The sequence below is a fragment of the Corvus hawaiiensis genome, chromosome 17 (assembly GCF_020740725.1).
Source record: "Corvus hawaiiensis isolate bCorHaw1 chromosome 17, bCorHaw1.pri.cur, whole genome shotgun sequence".
Lineage (NCBI taxonomy): Eukaryota > Metazoa > Chordata > Aves > Passeriformes > Corvidae > Corvus > Corvus hawaiiensis.
Genome location: NC_063229.1, coordinates 4,324,558 through 4,345,780, shown reverse-complemented (window position 1 = coordinate 4,345,780; position 21,223 = coordinate 4,324,558). Strand labels below are relative to the sequence as shown.

At 49.2% G+C, this 21,223-nt stretch overlaps 1 protein-coding gene across 3 annotated transcripts in view; it reads left to right on the top strand.

The window, feature by feature from the left end:
• The window catches only part of TOX2 (TOX high mobility group box family member 2), a 159,142-nt gene that overhangs the window by 21,666 nt on the left and 116,253 nt on the right, over positions 1–21,223 (top strand). The window contains exon 1 of one of the 3 annotated variants that reach the window (XM_048321837.1): positions 5,809–5,910. The exons of the other annotated variants lie outside the window; for them this stretch is intronic. The gene's annotated coding sequence lies outside the window, so the exon portion shown is untranslated. Of the gene's footprint in view, positions 1–5,808; positions 5,911–21,223 lie in introns of those variants that run through there. 3 annotated transcript variants of the gene reach the window in all.

The following is a 21,223-nucleotide window of genomic DNA, read 5'->3' as shown; positions in this document are numbered from 1 at the left end:
TTTCCTGCCAGTGGATCTAACCCCCTGTTTCCTTACCTTCCCCACAGCTCAGGTTGAGCCCACAGCATCCCCAGCACTCCCTGGCTTTGCCCTTTCCATGTCTGACCTTCAGATTCTCGCATAAGTCACGATGACTTTTGTGGGTTTTCTTCCCATGATTGCCTCCTGTCCATACTGTTTTGTTCAGTCACACCACATCTGGTTTTCCAGGATAGGCACCTTGTGTCTTGTTTCTGACTCCAGCGAAGTGGAAATGTTGCAGCAAATCCGTGCTTTAGTCTTTCTTTACTTTTAGTCCTCCCATGTGTCCTAATTATTTAGTGCAACTTGTTCAGCCAGTGGTTTTGAAGATGCTCCTGCTCTGGCAGGGATAAGGGTCAGATGAGACTCATTTTTCTCTCTTTCTCCTTTTTTTTTTTTTTTCCCTCTTTCTCTCTTGCTTTTTAAAATAGAGAAACCAGAGGAGTGGCAGCAGCTGGACCATGCCATGCTCCTGGCAAAGAGCACACAGATGATGGTTTGTTAATCAAGGTGCAGCCTCATCAGATGGAATTACAGAATCACAGAATGGTTTGGATTGAAAAGGACCTTAAGGCTCATCTCATTCCACCCCTGCCATGGGCAGGGACACCTTCCACTGGTCAACCTGGTCAACCTGGCCTTGGACACTGCCAGGGATCCAGGGGCAGCCACAGCTTCTCTGGGCACCCTGTGCCAGGGCCTGCCCACCCTCACAGGGAGGAATTTCTTCCTAATATTCCACCTGCCTGTGCCCTCTGGTAGTGGGAAGCCATTCTCTCTTGCCCTGTCATTCCATGCCTTTATCCAAAGTCCCTCTCCAGCTCCCCTGGAGCCCCTTTAGGCCCTGGAAGGGGCTCTGAGCTCTCCCTGGATCCTTTGTTTCTCCAAGTGAACACTCCCAGCCTGGCTCCAGAGCAGAGGTGCTCCAGCCCTTGGAGCATCTCCGTGGCCTCCTCTGCACTCACTCCAGCACCTCCACATCCTTCTTACTTTGGGGCCTTACTTTGGGGTGGATACAGCACTCAAGGTGGAGTCTCATGCGAGAGGAGTAAAGGGGCAGAACCCTCTCCCTGTCCCTGCTGCCCACGCTGTGGGATGAGCCCGGAGGGATGGAGAAGTGAACACCAAGGGCTGTTTGGGTGCTGCTCTGCATGTGATCTCAGAGCTTGTTCTGTGCTCTGTGATAAAGACTGATGCCTGTGAAGGTCACTGTGCACTGATGAGCCTGTTTGCCATCACACTGGGGACTTTGCATTTTGGAAATAGGCTCTGTTATTGGCCACATCCTCAGGAAGGCGTTGCTTTATCAGTCAGAGTTAAACCTTGCTGCGTTCCATTAGAGGGTTTTGAAATATATAATTTTCAATTGACTGGTACAGGGTAAATTGCCCCCATTCTCTCTGCCAATAACTTTAAGATTCATGAAGAATTTATCAGTACATTTAACACTTCCACTGAAACTCTATTTCGGAGGTTATGGAAATGAACTACAAATGAAAGTCACAATTCAGAAAGCAGGAAACATGCCTGGGAGTGAGGAAAAGGCTGTCACTGGCATTGTGAAGAAAGAGAGGTATAAATAGGGCACTGGGTTAGAAAGCAGGAAATCTGCGTGCTGTGGGTTTTACTTGGAATTTCTTCTGGTGACCCCAGATAAGATTGTTAACCCTTGTCTCTGCAGGCAGTTGTACGTGCTCGTTCTGGGCTCTGCTTCTGGCTTTTGGGATTGTCTGCATGAGCTGACTGTTTGAAAGGGGAGCCGCTCCATCAATCATGGGCGTGTGGTTTTTGTGCTTAGGAAGGATCACTTCACCAAAGAGACTGGATTTCTCAATATTTCCTGTGGAGTAATATTTAGTCCTGTCCCCACACTGCACAGTGAGCTCACGGAGAAGGCTCTGTCCTTGCAAGCAGCCAGGGGAGGGTGGGTGTCACAGACATAAGGACAATTCCTGCTGCAGATCAACTTGGTGCAGTCGATGACCACAACTTCATGTTCGGTTTTATTTTGATAGACAAGGTGAAATAAACATTCTAAACCAAGAGGGGTTTTCTTATCTCCTTGATGGGCCCAAGAAGAGGCTCCCATGTGAGCCATGGGTGTCCCTGTGTGTCAGTCCTTGCCTGCAGCCTCCTCAGGACCGAGCAGAAATGGCCCCAGTTACAAGGCTGTGTCCTGGGACATGTAAAATTCCGGTTTCTGAGGTTTCTGCCCAAAACATGCTGTGGTGTTTCGGCCTCCTACCAGCACTGCTGAGTGTGTAGTGTCCTAATCAACAGAACACAATCTGGTGTTTGTCACATCCTTCAATATAACGTTGTTCAAGCGTTTGGGATTTTGTCCAACAAACACCAGATATGCCAATAGTCTGGGGGGAGCCACCAAGGTGGACAGCTGGAATGGGAAAGGCAAAGAGGCAGGAGGGGTTATTGCCACTAAATAAGGCACTCTGCAGCATCCCACCGCAGTGAGGTGCGGGGATGTGCATTGCATCATGGAATCATGGAATGGTTTGGCTTGGAAGGGGCCTTTAAATGTCACCCAGTCCAACCCCCTTGCCATGGGCACCTTCCACGAGACCAAGCTGCTTGGGGCTCCATTCAATCTGGCCTTAAACACTTGGGGTTCAAGGCTTGGGGCATCTTCGTTCTCTCTAGGCAACCTGTGCCAGTGCTTTACCACCCTCATTGTAAAAACCTTTGCTAGTATCTTATCTAAATTCACCCTCTGGCAGTGGGAAGCCATTCCCCCTTGTCCTGTCCCTCCAGGCCCTTGTCCAAAGTGTCTCTCCAGCTCTCCTGGAGCCCCTTTAGGCTCTGGAAGGGGCTCTAAGCTCTCCCCAGAGCCTTGTCCAGGTGAACAGCCCCAGCTCTCCCAGCCTGGCTCCAAAGCAGAGGGGCTCCAGCCCTCGGAGCATCTTTGTGTCCCCCTCAGGGGAGATGGGGCTGTTAGAAAAGCCATCCCACCGTGGTGTTTAGTGCCTTCAATCCATACTGAGACAAAACTAAGTCTGTGAGAAGGGGCCTGGCCTCTCTGACAGCTCTGCTTTCAGTTCCTGGGCTGGCAGCTCCAGAGCCTGTGTAGGTCAAGGGGTCGTGCAGACCTTTAATAAAATGACAAGTGAGTATGATAGTTCTGCCTGTTACCGGTTGTAAATTTGGCCTAGGGAGTTATTTCAGGCTTGTGCAGCCTAAAATTTTCTCACAGCCTGAAATCACATCTCCAATAGAAATAATAACCTCCAATTGCTCCCATCCCTGCATGCTCTGTAATAAACAAATGGTGCTTCCCTGGAGGTGTCACCCCGGGAGCGCTGGTGTCGAGGAGTGCTTGTCTCATGGATGAAATTCAGGAGTCAGGATGTTTCCCACGCAGCTCCTGACTCTGGAGAAGTTGGTAGCCGTGGATATATTTTGGTCTCGGCTCTGTTCTCCGAAGGTTAAAACAAAAAGAAAAGGTGATGATTGCTTTGTACCTGGGCAGGGGGGCCTGGTCACCTCTTGCAAGCTGAATCTGAATCCTTCAGAGGAAAACATGAAGGATTCCCCATGTTTCTTATTCTTCGATGTCCCTTGTCCTCATGCACCATCTCGCTGTGGATCCCAGTGCTTTCACAGGGACATTCCTGATGCCAAACCTGTGAACTGGTGACTCCATGCAGCCAATCACTTTCCTGTCTTTGACTACAATGAAACCCCCAAAACTGAGCATATTTGGAAAAGGATTTGCACTGCCTGCATGGCCCTTCGCAGAAGCTGTAGCTGAAACTGGTGGGAACAGAGCAGTCACACCCCTGTGTAAGCAAAAGCAGAATTTGTCCTGTCCCTGGAGCACACAAACATTTGCTCTGTGGGCTCTGCTCTTCTCTGTGCAGGTTGTTTTGTTTCCTGTGGTGTCTGTGCTGCTGTTGAGGCAGTTCCACGAACCTCCTGTTTCTCCCAGGGCTTGTTTTCGTGGCAGGTGTTTGCTGTGATAAAATATTGATGGGGAGGAGGAAGGAAGGCTCTATGCTCTGGCTGGCCCTACCTCACATTGTTTTTCAGGTGGGAGGTACAAAAAGGGTCACATGGTGATTTTAAAATCAACCAAGGTCAAGATGGAGAGTCTGGAGGACCTGTGGAATTGGAATATAGCTGGGTTTTGGTGCAGCTCAGGATAACTCTGTTAAATGCCTGCCTTTGCCTGAAGTTGGGGCTGGATGCTGGCAGGGCTGCTTGGCCATGGATAGAGGGGCTGGGTGGCAGATGCAGCGAGGTGTCCTGGGATGATTTGGGGAGCTCAGCAGGGTGTGCCAACCTGTGCCACTGCACTGGATGTCCCAGCAGCTGAGGTCACCATATGGTCTTCAAATGCCCCAAAATGCAGCGTGTTCCAGCTCTTGTTTTCTTTGTTGATGTCATCAAACTGTAAGAAAAACTGAAAAGGCATCCTAAAAACCAATGGGCTCCGATGAGCAGAGCAGCTCTTGACCTGTGGCCTGCCTGGATCCTTCCAGGAGGAGACTCCAATGTGATGCCAGCCCATGGCACGTGGTGGGCACGGGCTGAGCCCCAGCCTGGGTGCCTGCTGCCCACCTGTGGCAGAGGACCTGGCACAGGTGGCTGCTGTTGGAGCATCCCCTGCTTGGCAGCTGGGCTGAGGGAATGAGCTGCTTTGCACCCCTGTAGGACCCACTCCTGATGGTGAAGGGACACTCGTGGGGATGGGACAAGGAGCTGCATTCATTTCCTTTTAGACTCATTACGTTGCTGCTTTTGTGCTCTTGCCCAACCCTCTCCTGCCTTTTCTTCCTGCCTGCTCTTCCTGCCTGCTCTGATTTTCTGCCCCAGCAGGCTGAGGCTTCCCCAGCTGTAACTAAAGGTGGAGTGCAGTGTGTGTAAAGTCATTTTGTACTGGACAGAGATGCTGAGTATTTAATACCCAACCTGTAACCTGCAAGCAGGAGAGTTTCTCCCCTCCGTTGTACGTGGCAGGTTGGGCAGGTAGGACCTTGCTCCATCACATTTCTGTTTCTTTCTGTAAATAATATGTTGGATGATCCCTCTCCCTTCCCAAGAAAGAGCAAACCCTGATGCCTCTGGAGCTGTTTTGTGGAGCATTGAGAAACATCGATGTGAACACGGTGAAATCAGGAATGAAGGGAAGAAAACCAGATGAGACAACTGTGAGGGTGGAGAGTTTCCTCTGGCAGTGGAGATGGGACCTTGCTGCAGCAAATGCAAGATTGAGTGGGGTTTTCAGGAGCTGTGGGAAAGTTGCACACAGCAGGGTGGCCTCCAGTGAGACCAGTAAAGCTCACTGGGTGTCTGTTCCCTGCCCACACACTGCAGGGCTCAGCAGCTTGGCCTTTGGTATTTTATTTTTAATACAGATCTGAAAATAAACCCTGCTTTTGTCTTAATTGAAACAAAAACAGGAGGTGAGTGCCCCAGAACTTCACTCTGCACAAGCTTTAAGTGGCTGTGGGTTTTGTTTCTAGCTACTTATAACCACCCGATGAACCGTTTCTGTTGGTTTCTTTTATTTTCTTTTCTATTTTGTTTCTTTTTCTATTTTCCCCGCGTGAAGAAAGGCTGAATTTTTTCTGGCCAGTTCGTAACTCTGCTGTTCCCAGCTTTTGCCAGTAGCAGCTGTGTTCATCCTGGCTGTAAGCGAGCGTGCCCCAAATCCATGTGCACGTGCCAGGTCTGAATGTGACCTCCAGGCAGGATGTGAAATGACTCTAAAAGCCTTTCTGCAGCAGTGCAGGTGGAACACACCGTGGATTTGCTGCTAGCAATGACTGATGGCAACAACATGAGCTGCAGGGTGAGGGCTGCAGTGCCCCATCAGCTGCACTGGAATTGCCAAATGCCACTGGGAGTCAAGGACCTCCGTATGGGCATGAGGTACTGTCCACTCCTCTGTGTCCAGGTTTTGGCTGGGATAGAGTTAATTTTCTTCTTAGTAGCACAACACAGGGCTGTGTTTTGGGTTCAGCATGAGAATAATGCTGATAACACATTGATGTTGTAGTTGTTGCTAAGCAGTGTTACCCTAAATCAAGGACTTTGCCATTTCCCAGTCTCTGTCAGCCAGCAGGAGGGAGCATGGCCAGGACAAGTGACCCAAACTGGCCAGGGGGATATTCCATACCATGGACCATCATGCCCAGTATAGAAACTGAGAGGAAGTTGGCCAGGAGGGACCAGCTGCTACTGGGCACTGCTCAGCAGGTGACAAATGATATCACTTGTCTTTCTTGGGTTTCATTCCTTTCTCCTGTTCATTACAATTACTATAATTAGTACTATTAAATTTTGCTTTATTTCAGTTATTAAACTGTTCTTATCCCAGCCCATGGGTTTTACTTCTTTCTGCTCCTCCTCCCCATCCCACTGGGAAGGGGCAGTGAGGTGGCAGCTTCCTGGTGCTGAGTTGTTCTCTGGGGTTAAATTGCCACATACCTGCCACAACTAAATATCTGCTAAGAGTTAAATAAATGTTCACTCACTCCTAGACTAAGGAGAGACAGACCTGTGCTCAACTCAAAGGGACAGCCAGCAGCTGATCCATGGGTTTGGGGTGTATTTTTGGTTGTTGCAGTGACCACTTCTGCTTCATACTTTTTTCTTTCCTCATTTCTATGTTCCTTTGGACTTGCTGTCCCTGTTCCTTGTCACTCGTGGCCTGTGCTGCCCAGGGACCACCAAAACCCAGCAAGGGCCTGTGAGAGGTGATCCCCAGAGTTGTTCCAGCCTTTTGCAGTTCTAGGCAATACGTGGGTTTAATTAGTCATTATCCAGACACCTTCTTATATGGGGAGTTTGGGAGTTTTTTACGCTTTCCCAAAACAGTAGTTCTTTCAGAAGAAAAGGTGTTGAACTGGTTGTCCTGGCCAGCTGCAGCAGATCCTACAGTGCAGGATTCTGTGAAACTAGACTGCTGTGACTGCTTGACTAAGTTGGCATGTGGGTATTGAGAGTAAATGCTGGAGCAGGGAGGAAGATGAAAGTCAAGATCTGCTCTGGTTGGAAAATGGGAGATACTTGCTCTCTTCAATATTCTGCTCTTAAATGATGATAACAAGATGATGCCCCTTACTGCAAGCAATGGAAATGCAACAAATGTTTACCTGGTTGCAAACCTAGATCTCATTGAGAAAGGGGATTAGCAGCTTTTGGGGAGTGATATTCCAGCTGGGGTTGTCCTGGCTTTTAGTTCTTTCTTCCTTGCACAGCTTTAAAGTCACAGTACCCAACTACCAGCTTAATAAACCATGGATTAAAAATGCCTCAGTCCTGTCTAAAAACCTTTGAATCTGGTAATCAGAGAACCACAGAATGGCTTGGGCTGGAAGGAACCTTGAAGAGTATCTGGTTCCACCCCCTGCCATGGGCAGGGACACCTTCCACTGGCCCAGGCTGCTCCAAGCCTCATCCAGCCTGGCCTTAGACACTTCCAGGGATCCAGGAGCAGCCACAGCTTCTCTGGGCACCCTGTGCCAGGGCCTCCCCACCCTCACAGGGAAGCATTTCTTCCTCATATTTAATCTAAATCTCTTCCCTTTCATTTTAAAACCATATTGCACCAGCTGATGGAGCACAGACTCCTAGCTCAATATTTCCAGGACTTGGTTGTGGTTTCTGCATTGTTCTGCTGGGGACATGCTCAGTGTTAATCATAATTTGTGGCTGGCATTGAAATAGGCTCAGGAAGGAGCTGCTGGTTGCCTTGGTGGCGGTGAGCAGAGCCAGGGAGCTCACCTCTGCAGGTAGGAGTGTCCCCAGAGCATGGGCACCTCTCTGTCCTGCCCTCTGCCCTCGGCCAGGTCAGCCCTGGGGCAGTGTTTTGTGCTGGCTCGTTCTGTTCTCGCCCAAAGAGATGCCAGCCCCTGCCGTCACTGGCATCTCCTTACAAAGAAACGCAGCTACTTCTTATCAGATAAGCAGGAGAACATTTCTGATAAAGATACGAAGACAAAGTCCTTTAGATAAAATTTGTGTGAATTATGAGGCCTCTGAAAATAGCTTGTTCTTAGAGGTTTGCAACCACTGGTGTGATGCAAGACAGAGAGTCCTTGTTTGTCAGCCCGGTGGCAGATGTCAGCTGAAGGACGTGCTGAGTTACACTTGGTCCGTGTGCCAGCAGACCTGGCCAAGCCTGTGAGCCTGGGTGAGGTTCCCGTGCCACTGATTCTCCTGGCTGCTCACAAATCGGGTGTCGATGCCATTGTGTTTCACTGAACGCGACGCCCTCGAGGTATTGTTCAAGGAGCAGTTCTGTGTGGCTGACTTGCAGCCTGTTGGATGTTTGCAGGCAGTTTGGCGTGGTTATTTATTGGTTTTTGTGGGGCTTGTGCACAGCTGAACAAACGAACGCTCATTCCTTCGAGGGTTTGCACGAAGCACCTTGGAGCCAGCTCGAACGAGCAGCCTCAGCCTTGCTCTGCATCCTGTCAGCTGTCCTGGGCTGCACCAGGAGAGGGGAAAGCAAAGTCCCTTCCTGCAAAGGAGAGAGGAAAAAATAGTTGTCTCGTTAATAAGTCAATTGGCAATTGTATGTAATTTTTAAACTTTATTTGAAGGCTCCTGACTCAGATTACCACTCTGTAACCCTGCCTGTTTTGGTCAGAGGTCTTGCTGCCACGTGCCCCGAGCTGGGTCATGGCTATTCCCCCGGCCAGCTTGGGATGTGGGATCAGCCCCGACAGCTGCGGCAGGTCCCACTTAGGGCATCCTCCCACTTCTGGGAACAGCAGCTGCAAGTGCTGGCCCCATGAATTTCTATTCATGGAAATACTGTTTATTACAGAAAACAAGAAAGTTAAAGATATTTAGCAGTAATAAGGCCATCACATTATGTCACGCTCACCAAATGTTTGACCAGCCTGCCTTGTGGTGAGCCCCACCTTCCTCACAGCCACAGAGATCTGTGTCTGGCTGACACAGCTCTGATCCCCTCACTCACCAGCAACTCATCCTCCTCATTCAAAGCTACCTGTGCTGGCCCTTCCCCTGCTCCTGGGGCACAGTGGGATTCCCTGTACCCTGCTGGGGTGTTCAGGCGAGAGCCTGAACATGAGTGGCATGAGCTCTGTGCCCCTCCAGCTCGTGGTGCAGAACCACATTGTCAGCGTGTGGTTACGTTCTTATGTTCTCTCTCTCTCAGTGGGAAGGATGCACCCTGCGAGAGGGGAAGGGTGCAGGACCTTCATTGTTCTGGTCACCACACACCCCAACCACTTGAAGCCATCACTTGCAGATCGTTATCCTGCGCTTCTGTCACGTCCTGTAACCACCTTCCTCTTCCGATCGCAGGAGCGCAGGGCGAGATCTGGCGGGGAAGGGCAGTGACTCCCCAAAGACAGAGGGTTTGAGGGTTTAAAGACAATTAGCTTTGATTCTTCTGTGTGTGGCACGTGGCTCTGGACCAGCGTGGGACTCAGAGGGCAGCAGCCCCCCAGCTGGGCAGCGTTTCAGTGTTGATTTAAGCCTTTCCATCAGGCGTGAGGCATTTGCCATGATCCTGTTAATTTAACAAACCTTTGGAGCGATTGCTGCCCTGCGAGCCGTGTTAGGATAAGGACATTCCCTCGGGCAGGCAGATCAGCATCCAGCCCGAGGAGTGGCAGTGGAAGGAGGGCATCCCTGTCTGAGCAGAGATGAATGAAATGATGCTAAAAGCCACGCGAGGGGGAGCCCGGTGCCGGATCCTCCCTGGGCTGAGCCCCAGGTGAGCTCGTGGCACGATGAGACAGATGAGCAGGGCTCTGTCTGCGTTAGCAAAGCCTACCAAGAGCACATTCATTACTTATTTATGCAGCCCAGATCTTGGTGTGACGCATGCAGCACAATAGCTAAAATGACAGTAATTAGAATGGATCCGCACTCAGTGACCCAGGGAAAAGTGAAAACCCAGGGAGATAATCACGAGCGAAAGAGGCAACACACACCAGAAAATGGTGATGGTTACAATTTGAATGAGGAAACGAGCTCCTAAAGCAAACTAGCTCCTGGAAATCCCATTAACGCTGACAAATATCCAGCTCCAGGATTCGGGAAGTATCACAGTGAACATCTGTTCAGGTAAATAATGAGGATGAATCCAGTTGCTGTTTGGAAACGCTGCCTGCTCCCCTGCTTGAGGTGAGCCTGTTAATGTTCTCTGCCTGGTAAAAGTGCCTGTGCTCGTTACGGTGCTAACAATTATAATATTCTCTGTGGTTGGGGATTAGGGAACACCTGGCTCCCACATTAACTGCAGCGCTGAGGATAACCCCCGCCCCTCGTATTAGGGATGATGGATTGCCAGAGAAGAGCTGGGGAGTGGTTTTAAACTAAAAGAGGAGAGATTTAGATTGGATGTTAGCCCTGGCACAGGTTGGTCAGAGCAGCTGTGGCTGCCCCATCCCTGGAATTGTTCAAAGCCAGCTTGACCAGGACTTGGAGCAGCCTGGTCTAGTGGGAGGTGTCCCTGCCTGTGGCAGGGGGGTGGAACCAGATGAGCTTTGAGGTTTCTTCCAACCCAAACCAGTCTGTGAGTCTATGAAAATGGGTGAGATTCCAATAAATTCAAGTCTGGATTCTGTTTTGATTTGTTCACTGACTGTTGCAGGTCTGATTTTAAATCTGAACAAATTTTGTCCTCTGATGTTTCTTGAATCTATCTTGGGTTTGTTTACTTTTCACAAGGAGGCTCAGCTCACGAGCTGAAGAAGTCCTGAAAGGTCCTCTCTGGAGACAACTTTGCACTTAGCTGGCTGGAGAACTGACTTATTTAGCATCACCATTTTGCAGGCACCCACCATAAATAATTTACAGCCATAAAAACAACCCTGGAAAAGAGCCCTTCTCATCCAGGAGTGCTGGAAGCATCGCACTGGCTTTGGACACGGCAGTCCTGTGGAGTCTCCGAGGTTTTCTGGTTGGCTTTGAGTTTTGTGAAGTGGAGATGGATCAACCCATCCACCAGGACATGTGGGATAGTGCGTGCCTTTGGAGAACAGCCTCTCCTCCTGCATCCTTGGTGACACAACAAGTGGCACTGTCCGGCTCCTTCGGTGCAGGAAAATAAGGACAATTTGGTCCAGGTTGCCTCTTGGCCAGAGAACAAAGCTGTAGCTGGATGGGGAGAACATTCCAGGCTGCTCCACATCCACCGGGAGTTGATCAGGGCTGGGTCAGATGCTTTTCCAGGGCTTTGTTCATGTTCGAGGCCCATTCATGTGTAAAGGAAGTTGGCAGCTCTGTGTGTGCGCCCAGTGGTCCTGCCCTCCACCCCTAGGAGAAACATGAACATTTTTGGGACAAAAATTGCTGCTTTTCAGGGTGCCAGTGAGAGCAAGACCACCTGAGCTACCCCTCAGAAGTTGACTGCTGTTTAATTTTCTGTCATTAGTACTGATGCTGAGGGGCTCATGGTCCGTCCTTGTCCATCCCTGGCGTGGTGGTTTTCATCTGGGACAGGCCAGTGTGCCTTGGAGCAACCTGGGATAGTGGGAGGTGTCCCTGCCCATGGCAGGGGGTGGAATGGGGTGGCCTTTAAGGTCTCTTCCAACCCAAACCTTTCCACAATTATATGATAAACTGCGAGTGATGGAGCTAAACAGGGAGGGCTTTTTCCTGAGTTGGCGTGTTTTGGCTGGAGCCTGGTGTGCAGAAACCAGCCCAGAGTGAGCAAGATGGGATCACTTTGATCCTTTGAGCATGCAGAGCTGCATTTCCAGGTCCTGATGCCATCCCTGCCATCCTCCATGGAGTTCTTTGCCTGCGACAGGACACCAGAATTTTGTCTTGGCTTTGTTTGCTCACCAAAGGCAGTGCTGCAGTGGGAAAAACTGCAGGAAAAAAAGAGCTGGAAGAGATCCTTCTTATTTTCTATTGTTTTATCCTTGTAGTAGGATATTTTTTTTTCTTTTCATGTAAAGTGTGTTAAATGTTTCAGAAGTGACAGGGCTGGGCTGGGACCCAGCACATGCGGGAGAACAAAGCGTGTCAGCAAGTCCCTTGTCCCCTGGCTGGCTGACAACCCTCTGTTCTGGCTAATTTTTGGTGTCATCAATCACAAGTAGCGAGACAGCAGCCTCGGTGTGCCCTGTGTGCACCGTGGAGCTCATTGAGTGACCTATTAGTGCTTCCAGTTAATTCTGGTGACATATTTATAGCAGGGAGATCTACAGCGCCGATTTCCTACAGGACACATCAGCCTTTGACATCAGATTAAGTTATAGAGTCCCTTTTCCTGGCTGGATCAATAGGCAGAGTCAAACAGAGCCTCGTCTATATGCAGATGAGGAGGATTAGATTAAATCGGCAAATGTCAGTAATGGCTGTTTTTCCCACCAAGGGAAGAATAGGAAAGGGAAAATTTCCATCATTAATAATTGAAGTTTGTAGAGGGGGGGGGGGGAAGAAATGAACGTATCATATACCGCTCCTGCAGATAACAGGGCCCTGCTTTTGCTGATAATTCTGTCTGGCAGACAAGTGCTAAAAAATTATTATGATTATCACTGGGTTTCTGAATCTGTTATGAGTCTTCTGCAGCCATGGAATATTTTAACAAATGGCCTTTTGTAGCAGAGCTGAAAATACTATCTGTGGCACAAAAGTGTCCGTAGAGAAATACAGACAAAATAGTTGGAAATGAGATTGGTTTAATTTGCCAAAATGAGGAGAATAACAAATTCTGGTGGAAAGCAGCGTGGCTGGAGTGGGTGGCTGTCTCCCTCACCAGCTCCCAGCATGGTGGGCACTGGCCAGAAATCCTTCCCTGATCCCATGGGAGTGCGCTGGGGCTTGCTGGGTGTCACAGTGCTGCTCCAAGAGGCTGCCCAGGGGTGAGCAGAAACCTCCAGAGGCAGTTAAAAAAGAGCCTTTTGTGTCTGTTTGCAGTGCAATGTGTGAAAATGCAAAATTCTACAGGCTCGAGAAAGACTTTCCTGCTCTTTTTTTGCGTTTTCAGGGAAGGCTCCCAGTGGTAGCCCAGGGTTTTCATGTGCAAGCCATATCTGCCCATTGTGCTGGCAGGGACCCACATTCCCATCCAATGTCCATGAAACATTCTGGTCCCTCTTCACTGCTGCTACTCTTCCTGCTGCCAATAATTTCTCCAGGCTGCACAGCACTAGGGGTCGTGGTGCTCTGCAGCAAAGATCTGTGCTCTGTGCTCCCTTGGCTTCCAAGAGCCTTAATCCCAGCAAGCATTCCAACAACAACAGCCCGTGTAAATCACACAAGAAATAATACATGGGAAGGAGTCAGCGTGAATTTCTAATTAACTAAATTTGCAACTGGTGCACACAAGTTAAAGGGCATGTGATTTATCACCTGTCAGTAAAAATATTGGTTGTAGCTTGTGCTTCCAGTGCTGTGGTGTGTGCAGAGCTCAGCTGGGGAGTTAAAGGGCATCTGATTTATCACCTGACACCAGCCATATCGGTTAGAGCCATCACAGCTGGGGTGGCACAGACACCACATTCCCATCGTCACCAAATCGCCACGGCTTGGGCATTGCTCCAGCAGAGAGATGGGGAAAAGGCTTCGTTTCAATAAGTAGATAAGGAAAAGAAAGAGTAACAGCTGCTTTACCCAGCTGGAAGGGAGCACTGGAGAGCAGTCAGTGCAAGGTGAGGCATGATTGGCCTGGTGGTTCCCCAAGGATGTTGGTTCCATCCTTGGAAGTGTCCAAGGCCAGGTTGGACAGAGCTCAGAGCAACCTGGTCTAGTGAAAGGTCTCTGTCCATGGCATGGTTGGAATGAGACGATATTTAAGGTCCTTTCCAGCCCAAACGATTCTATGATAATTCTGTAAACTAACTCCTCCTCTTTGTCCATGGAAGTTTGAGTTTGTTGAGACCACACTTTGGGAAACCTCTTTGAATCCAAGCTCCTTCCTAGATACTGGGAGCTCTGATTGTGCTTCCTGGCCTGAGCAGAGCTTGAACTTTTAATACTTACAAAAACTAGATCCTTCCTCTTCCCAGCAAAAAGATGAAGGGGCTCAAGCTGTGTGCTGTGTTGTGGGGCCTCTTCCCTGTTCAGTTCCAGTGCTGTGGGTTCAGGTGCAGGGGGTTCAGCGCAATTTCAGCATGACCAAATCAGCCTGGTTATCTCCCTACGTCGGGCTCCAGTTTCCAGGGGTCTGTGAAGAAATCTGGGGGGACCAAGTGTTTACTGCACATGGAGGGTTGGCCAAGCTGGATTCCAGCCTTTGGCATCAACACATACTTGAGAGTATCACTCTGCATTTCTGTGTCTGTGGTGTCCTCTTTTGTCACCTGGTAGGCTTGAGGAAAGGTTTGGGTTTTATAGGCTTTTCTCAAGAATTGAGTCATCTCTGAGAAAAAGCAGCTGTAGCTGGAAGTGGAATAGATGAGTTCCTGCTCTTCCTTGTGAGTCCCCACCAGAACAGTGCTCCTGTCAGGCACAGGAGCTGTGCTGCTGGAGAGGAATCCTGTGAAATGCTTCTTCCCAGCTCCTTGTGACCTTCAGCAGGCATTTTGGGTAGCCCATCACCTCCTGGGGTTTGGTGAGGTCTGCCATGTGTCTGTCAGATTTAGTCATCAGTGGTGTGAGAAGCGAGGCCAACACAGCTCACACAACTGAGCTCCACCAGAACATCAACCTGTTGTGCCTGCATCATTCTGACCTTAGATGTTAAGATTGGGGTAAGGTTTGTGTGTGATATGACAGTTTTTGGAGTATCTAATGGAAAATCCTGAAAGCTTTTCTCTCAGTGTTTGCGTGTGTAGTCATTGCTGTTGGCTGCAAACTCAGAGGATCCGTGAGAAAGCTCTGTGGACCACAAAAACCTCATTACCTAATGTCTGGAAATACAAGACACGTATGAGTTCAAGTAGGAGCTACAGTAAATCATGAGGCTCTTGAGGATGGAGGAAACTCTTTTAAGTGAGCTTTAATTACCAAGCTCGAAAAATCTCCCAACCCAGTGCTGAGTAGAAGTCGGTGCTGACTGGAAGGGTTGGGTGCTGAACCTGGTGTTTTCAAACCGAATCAGTTCCTGGATGAGGCTTACAGAAAGCTCTCAGATGATGAGCAGAAGCTCAGGGTGGTGGGAAACTGTGTTCCTCACCTGACTGCTCCCCCTCCTGCAGGTGAGTTAGAGCAGGTCCTGTGAGGGGCAGGGAGTGAAGCCCTGCCTCCAGCTCATCACCCAGCTCTTCTCCTGGGCTCTCCACTGTAGTCTTGCCTTAGTTCCACTTTTTTTCTATGTCTATCTCATTTTTGGGTTTGCTCCTTATGGTCCCTGTGACCCACATGCCAAGATTTAGTTGCGATGGCGTTTGGTTTTTTAAAGTTCGTACTTTTCCTCTTCCTCTGTGCTCTGAGCATTTTGCAAATCTGGGCGATTATTTATCAGGACAACCAAAGTGCCCTACTAACAAGGGAAATACTCCATCATCTTTGTGTCTTTTCTACATAAAATAAAAGTCTGGTGGAGTCTTCCACACTCCAGGGTCTCAGAAGGAGTGCAGGAATGAAAAACAGGCCCTGCAGCAGCGCTTTGCTGCTCCCTCGGCTGAAGGATGGAAGGAATCAAGGTAACACGTTTATTTGACAGGGAATACTTTGTGTACTTGTGTAATCCGTTGATCTGAAAATTAAATCACTTTCTTCTTCATCTTCCGTGCCATTGATCTTGGAGTCATTAGTGGAGGTACAAGGCGTCACGGTGACATGTCCCCTGCCTCGCACAGCCCTTGCGGAGCACAGCGTGCATCAGCAGGTGCTTTATTCGTGTGAGGCAGTCTGGGCTGGGCTTGTCCCAAACCACTGCGAGGGAAAAGAAAAAAAGAAGAGTTGTAAGACTCTCACAAATGTAGTCTATTTTCCCTAAGAGTACCCCTTTCCCTGGTTTTGGAGCTGACTCCCACGCAGTGGGCTCTGCTCGGCTGCCTTTGAGCTGGGGTTTGTGGTTTTACAGTTGGGTGCCTGTGGCTGGGGGGAGTGGGGGGAAGTGGGGCTGTTATGGGATGCAGGAGGCTGCAGAGCAGCACCCACCTGCTCCCACAGCTCCTGGTTTCCCAGCCTTGTGCCAGCCAGGCTGGTTCAACACCAAGGGAGCAAATTGGGCCCCCAGTCTCAATGTTCATAGGTGTATACATACATGGTTATATATGTGAGGCTCTGGTGTTATCTCTGTGTGTGGATATAAATACAGAAGTATATAATACCAGGTGTGTGTGTGAATTTGCATGTGTGTACAGTATATGTGTAATTTCCACAGTATTTTAGCTCAACCTCACTTACAGTATCCCCTCGTTGTAGGAATGCAATCCATATGTGCTTTAGAGATGCAGACAAAAATGAAAAGTTGACAAAGTCCACTGGAAGACTTAAATACAAGGTCACCTTGAATCCTGTTTACAGAGCAACTATTTAAATAAAGCAATTGTTTCAGTTATATTATATTGAGATATTTCAATCTAAAGGAGGGGAGATTTAGATTAGATATGAGGAAGTTCTTTACGCAGAGTGTGGGGAGGCCCTGGCACAGGGTGCCCAGAGAAGCTGTGGCTGCCCCTGGATCCCTGGCAGTGCCCAAGGCTAGGCTGCATGGGGCTTGGAGCAACAAGATTTAATGGAAGGTGTCCCTGCCTTCAGAAGGACAAAGGATGGCTTTTGAACAAAGCATCCCAGCCCTGCCATCCATCATGGCAGGAGTGGCTGTGGGCACCTTGCCACCACCCTCTCCTGGGGCTGGCACCCTCTCCCTGCATGTCCTCTCTCAGCTTTCCAGAGAGAGCTTTTGTGCTGCTAAAGCTGTTATTTAAAACCCTCTTCTGCCGCTTTATTCCAGCTGTGAGTGATCCCTTAAAAACCATAGGCTGCTTGCCTGTGAGTGCTTTTGGGATGGAGGCAGTGTGAGACCTGAGCAGGGCCAGGGAGTGCTGTGCCATAGCTGAGAATAGATTAAAGGAAGGTGGGTATTGAAAACATTGGGCGAAATAGCACAGCACATGGCATTTAGGATTGAATCCTCCAGCTGCCTTCCAGTTGTTTTATTGCATTTAGTCACTATCCCACAGGGATGGACATGCCCAAAAGGAACAGGCTCGCTCCCCACCATGCTGCTTCCCCTACACCTTTCCCTACACCCTCCTCCCAGTTGGATTTCCTCTGTTGAGCAGGGTGCCAGGTAACCAGGGACAGGTGCCAAGAAATCAGCCGCATGTTTCTGCTAGTGCAGGGCATCGTCCTGGAAAGCAGAGCACAGGGCTCAGTGTCTCCCACCACTGGGAGGGATAAAGAGAAGGCAAGATAAAAGAAACAATAATATTTTTACACTAACTCAGGTTCAGTTTCATATTTCATTAATTATTGTTTTGTCATGTTAGGAGCCTGGGGAGGAAAACATTAATCACAGGTTTTGCTGAGTGCTGTTTCAGTAAGTAAATTAATTTCAGACAGGAAACTTGTTTGTGGATATTTGGCTCCTTCCCGCTGTCAGCAGGCGAGCTCGCCGTGCTTCCCGGCACCCTGCCGAGGCCCAGCCACCCCCTGCCTGACTTTCTGGCACATTTTTGTTTCAGGATTCACTGTCACCACAGCAAGAAGAGCTTGCAGGTCCCCTTGGGTTTTCTTCTGCTTGTTTTTGTTCGGGTTTTGTTCTTCAGTAACTTCTGGCAGAAGCCAAGGCGAAGAGATGCTGGGCATGGCTGGGACAGGAGGTGGTAGCACCCATGGGATGCTGCAAAAATCCAAACAGGTCTTTGCAAAACTCCTCTGGCCTGAGGCAGCTGTGTGAGAGGAATCTAATAGGCAGGACAGAGCATTGCCCATTACTCCTGTCCCCTCTCCATCCCAGATCACTGCTCACCCTGGCCATATCCCACATCCTTCTCCGGACACAGGGCTGTTCCATCATCTTTATTTGCGCACTCATGGCACTGGCGAAATTCCAAAGGCGCATTCCCATCTCTTTTTATAAATCAAAGCCAGCATTTCTTTGTCAAGGAAGAGAGCCCTGAGGTAGATCTGGTTAATGGCACTCAGCAGGTTCCCCCCATCCCCGTCTGAGAAGCAAGCAAGGAGCGTTGCTGGCTGAGTGTGGATCAGAGCGGTTACACCTCAGCTCCTCAAGGCAAACCTCCCAGGTGCTTATTTTGGGAGAGGGCTTTGCATCCTTTCTCACTTCTGGAGTTTGTGACCCCAGATAAAAATAAATACCATGTAACTGCTCCTGTTCTGGGTTATTTCTGGCAGCACCACCAAGTAACTGAATTTCAGAGGGCTGTGAGTGTGTGTGTGTGTGTGTGTGTGTATAAACCAGTAGATCTCAGTAAGATAATCAATTATATGCAAGAGGAAACCAGAACTTTTTCCATTGGTTTTATCAGATATTGTGGTCAGTAGAGGCAATTCAGAGCAACTCGGAACCCGATTACATTCATTCTTCCTATAATCACTCCATCTGTTTACCATATTCAGTTAAAGTGGCTTGTTTGCTACATCCGCTCTGCTGCCAAAATAACCTCGTTTACTCTTGCAAACGGCTTCTGCTGCTGCTGCTGTAGTGTTCCTGCATTGCAAATACATTCTTGGCTGCAGCCCTGAGGTTTGGATATACTGTTCTTTGAATCCTGACGGGGAGTTGATTGGTTGGCAGCTCATTCACTTTCAAATACCATTTGAATGACAGGAGGCTGGTTTGGGTTCTTTTGGAAACATGGGCTTTGCTTTCACCTGCTGTGGAGCTGAGCAGTCTCTGAGCTCCAGGCTGCTTCCTTGGGGTGCGGGTGCTCTGTTATTTCTTTTGTGGTTGCCATTGTTTTTGTTGGGTTTTGCAAATTTAAGCTTCAAACAGAAGATTCTGTTAAAAATACTCAGGTTGCTGCTTGATGGAAAGTTGGACATGGAGCTGGCAGGAGCCTGCTGCAAGTGCAGGGTGCAGGGGAAGGGTTTGCCTGCACAACCTGCAACCAGCAGCAACCAGCAGCCTTGGATCTGTGGGATTGGGTTGTTCTGCTCATTTCCTCCTGCCCTTTGTTTTTGCTGGAATCATGTGCGGGAAGCGCGGCTGGGATGGGTTGGTTTGGTGCGAGGTGTTTGGGTGATGCTGGAAGAGCTATCCTGTTTGGGTCCTGGCATGTTTTGGGTTGGAAGAGACCTTAAAGATCTTGTTTTAATCCCCTGCCATGGGCAGGGACAACTTCCACTATCCCAGGTTGCTCCAAGCCCCGTCCAACCTGGCTTTGGGCCCTGCCAGGGATCCAGGGGCAGCCACAGCTTCTCTGGGCACCCTGTGCCAGGGCCTCTCCACCCTCCCAGGGAACAATTCCTTCCCAATATCCCATCTACCCCTGGCAGTGGAAAGCCATTTCCCCTTGTCCCGTCCCTCCAGGCCATTGACCAAAGTCCCTCTCCAGCTCTCTTGGAGCCCCTGTAGGCCCTGGAAGGGTCTCTGAGGTCTCCCCAGAGTTTTCTCTTCTCCAGGCTGAAAAACCCCAACTCTTACCCTGTCTTTATGGGAAGGAGGGCAAGGAAACCTGGCCAAACAATTTAAACCCTGGATTTTTGCCTTGCATTCTTAGTCTTTGCCATGGCCCAGCCCTCGCTCCTTACCCTTGCATGTTGAGTGAACCTGCATGAGCACTGTTGGTGCAACCACAGTTACCTTGGCCCAGCAGCTCCTTGGTCTCCAAGGACCATTGGCCAGGTTGGATGGGGCTTGGAGCAACCTGGGATAGTGGAAGGTGTTCCTGCCCACGGCAGGGAGTGGAACAAGGTGAGTTTTAAGGTCCCTTCCAACCATTCCATTCTGGGATTCTGTGATATCACCATGTGCTGCTCCATTTTCTATCACCCCACCTGGGATGGGGGAAGCAGACAGTGCTGAGCACCAGGAGGCTGCATCCCATGGTGGGATTTCATGTCGCCCTGCTGCGCACCTGGATCTTGTCCTCTCCCTCCTAGTTAGGCTTTGCTCCCCTGTGTGAGGTGCACCATCACTCAGTGGGAAGAGGGAGCTTTGTCTCCTTGATGCTCAGGAAACCGCTGTGGAAACAAAGACCCCAAAACAACCCAAAGCAGGGATGGTTTTATGGTGCTTTTGAGTTTCTCACGCCTCTTGGCTTAGAATGTGATTTTCGTGCTCAGAAATGAAACTGTCTTGAAAACATTGTGGGGTTTTTTTGGTTGTTTAGGTGGGCAGAGCGAAACTGCTCATAGAGAGAAATCTAAAGCCAGAGGTGAATTTGTCCCCTTTTGTTTTCCTATAATTATTACCTTCTGCTTCAAGATATGTAAGCATTTTTTAAGCCTGAAATTCTGCTTTCAGTGTACAAAGCCCTGATTTGTTTCACTATGAATTGTGGCTCTGACCCAGCCCCGAGTGGGAGCTGCATCTGCATTACAAAACTGGAGATAGGAGGCTGAAGTGGCAGGACAGGGGGATTCTCCTTTCAGTGAACTCATGGGCTTTGCTCCTTGCCAGGAGCATCATGAAGTGATTCATTGCTGTGTTGGAGATAAGCACAATTATCTGGATTTCACATGTGGGGACCTTGACAGTTTCTAAATGAGCCCATTTGGGGCAAGATTAGAACACTTTTTCCCAGGGCACTGGGAGTCCCACCAGCTCCTCACGCAACCCTTTCCCAGGAATAGCCCCCATTCTGGGGACTTGCACCCCTGCTTCAAATGATTTGCCAAAACTAATGATTTTATATGTTGTCATAAGTCTCTGCCACCTCCTTTTTGGAGAAAACAAGGCCTTTTCCTTTTTTTCTCCCATGAAACACCTCTGTGTTTCAAATGTCCTCTCTTGCCCCAGGGCTTTGGTTTCCCATCTTTCTTCCCTTGTTTTCTCATCTCTCTCTGCTGAGAAGGGGGGGAATGGAACTGAATTCAGCACCTGGAGCCAAGTGTGTGCTGACAGTTTGGATAACAGTGTTACAGGATTTTCTGTGTTCTCTTCTTACCTGTTATTTTTGCTCTCTATCATTTTGATATTGCCGTGCTTTCAGTGGAGGTTTGCACGGGGCAGCTGACATGATTGCTGGTCTTACTGCTCAGAGAATTTACCCCCTGATAAAGTCTAGAAGAATTTCAGACCCCTCCTTCCTGCATGGAATGCTCTGGATTTGTCAGCAGGGTTTCTCCTGCTCTGATGTTCCCTTCTGCTTGGCTAGGTGGCTCAGAAATTCCCAAGACTTTGCCATTTGTAATTAACCTAAATAATGTTCTTTTCATCTGC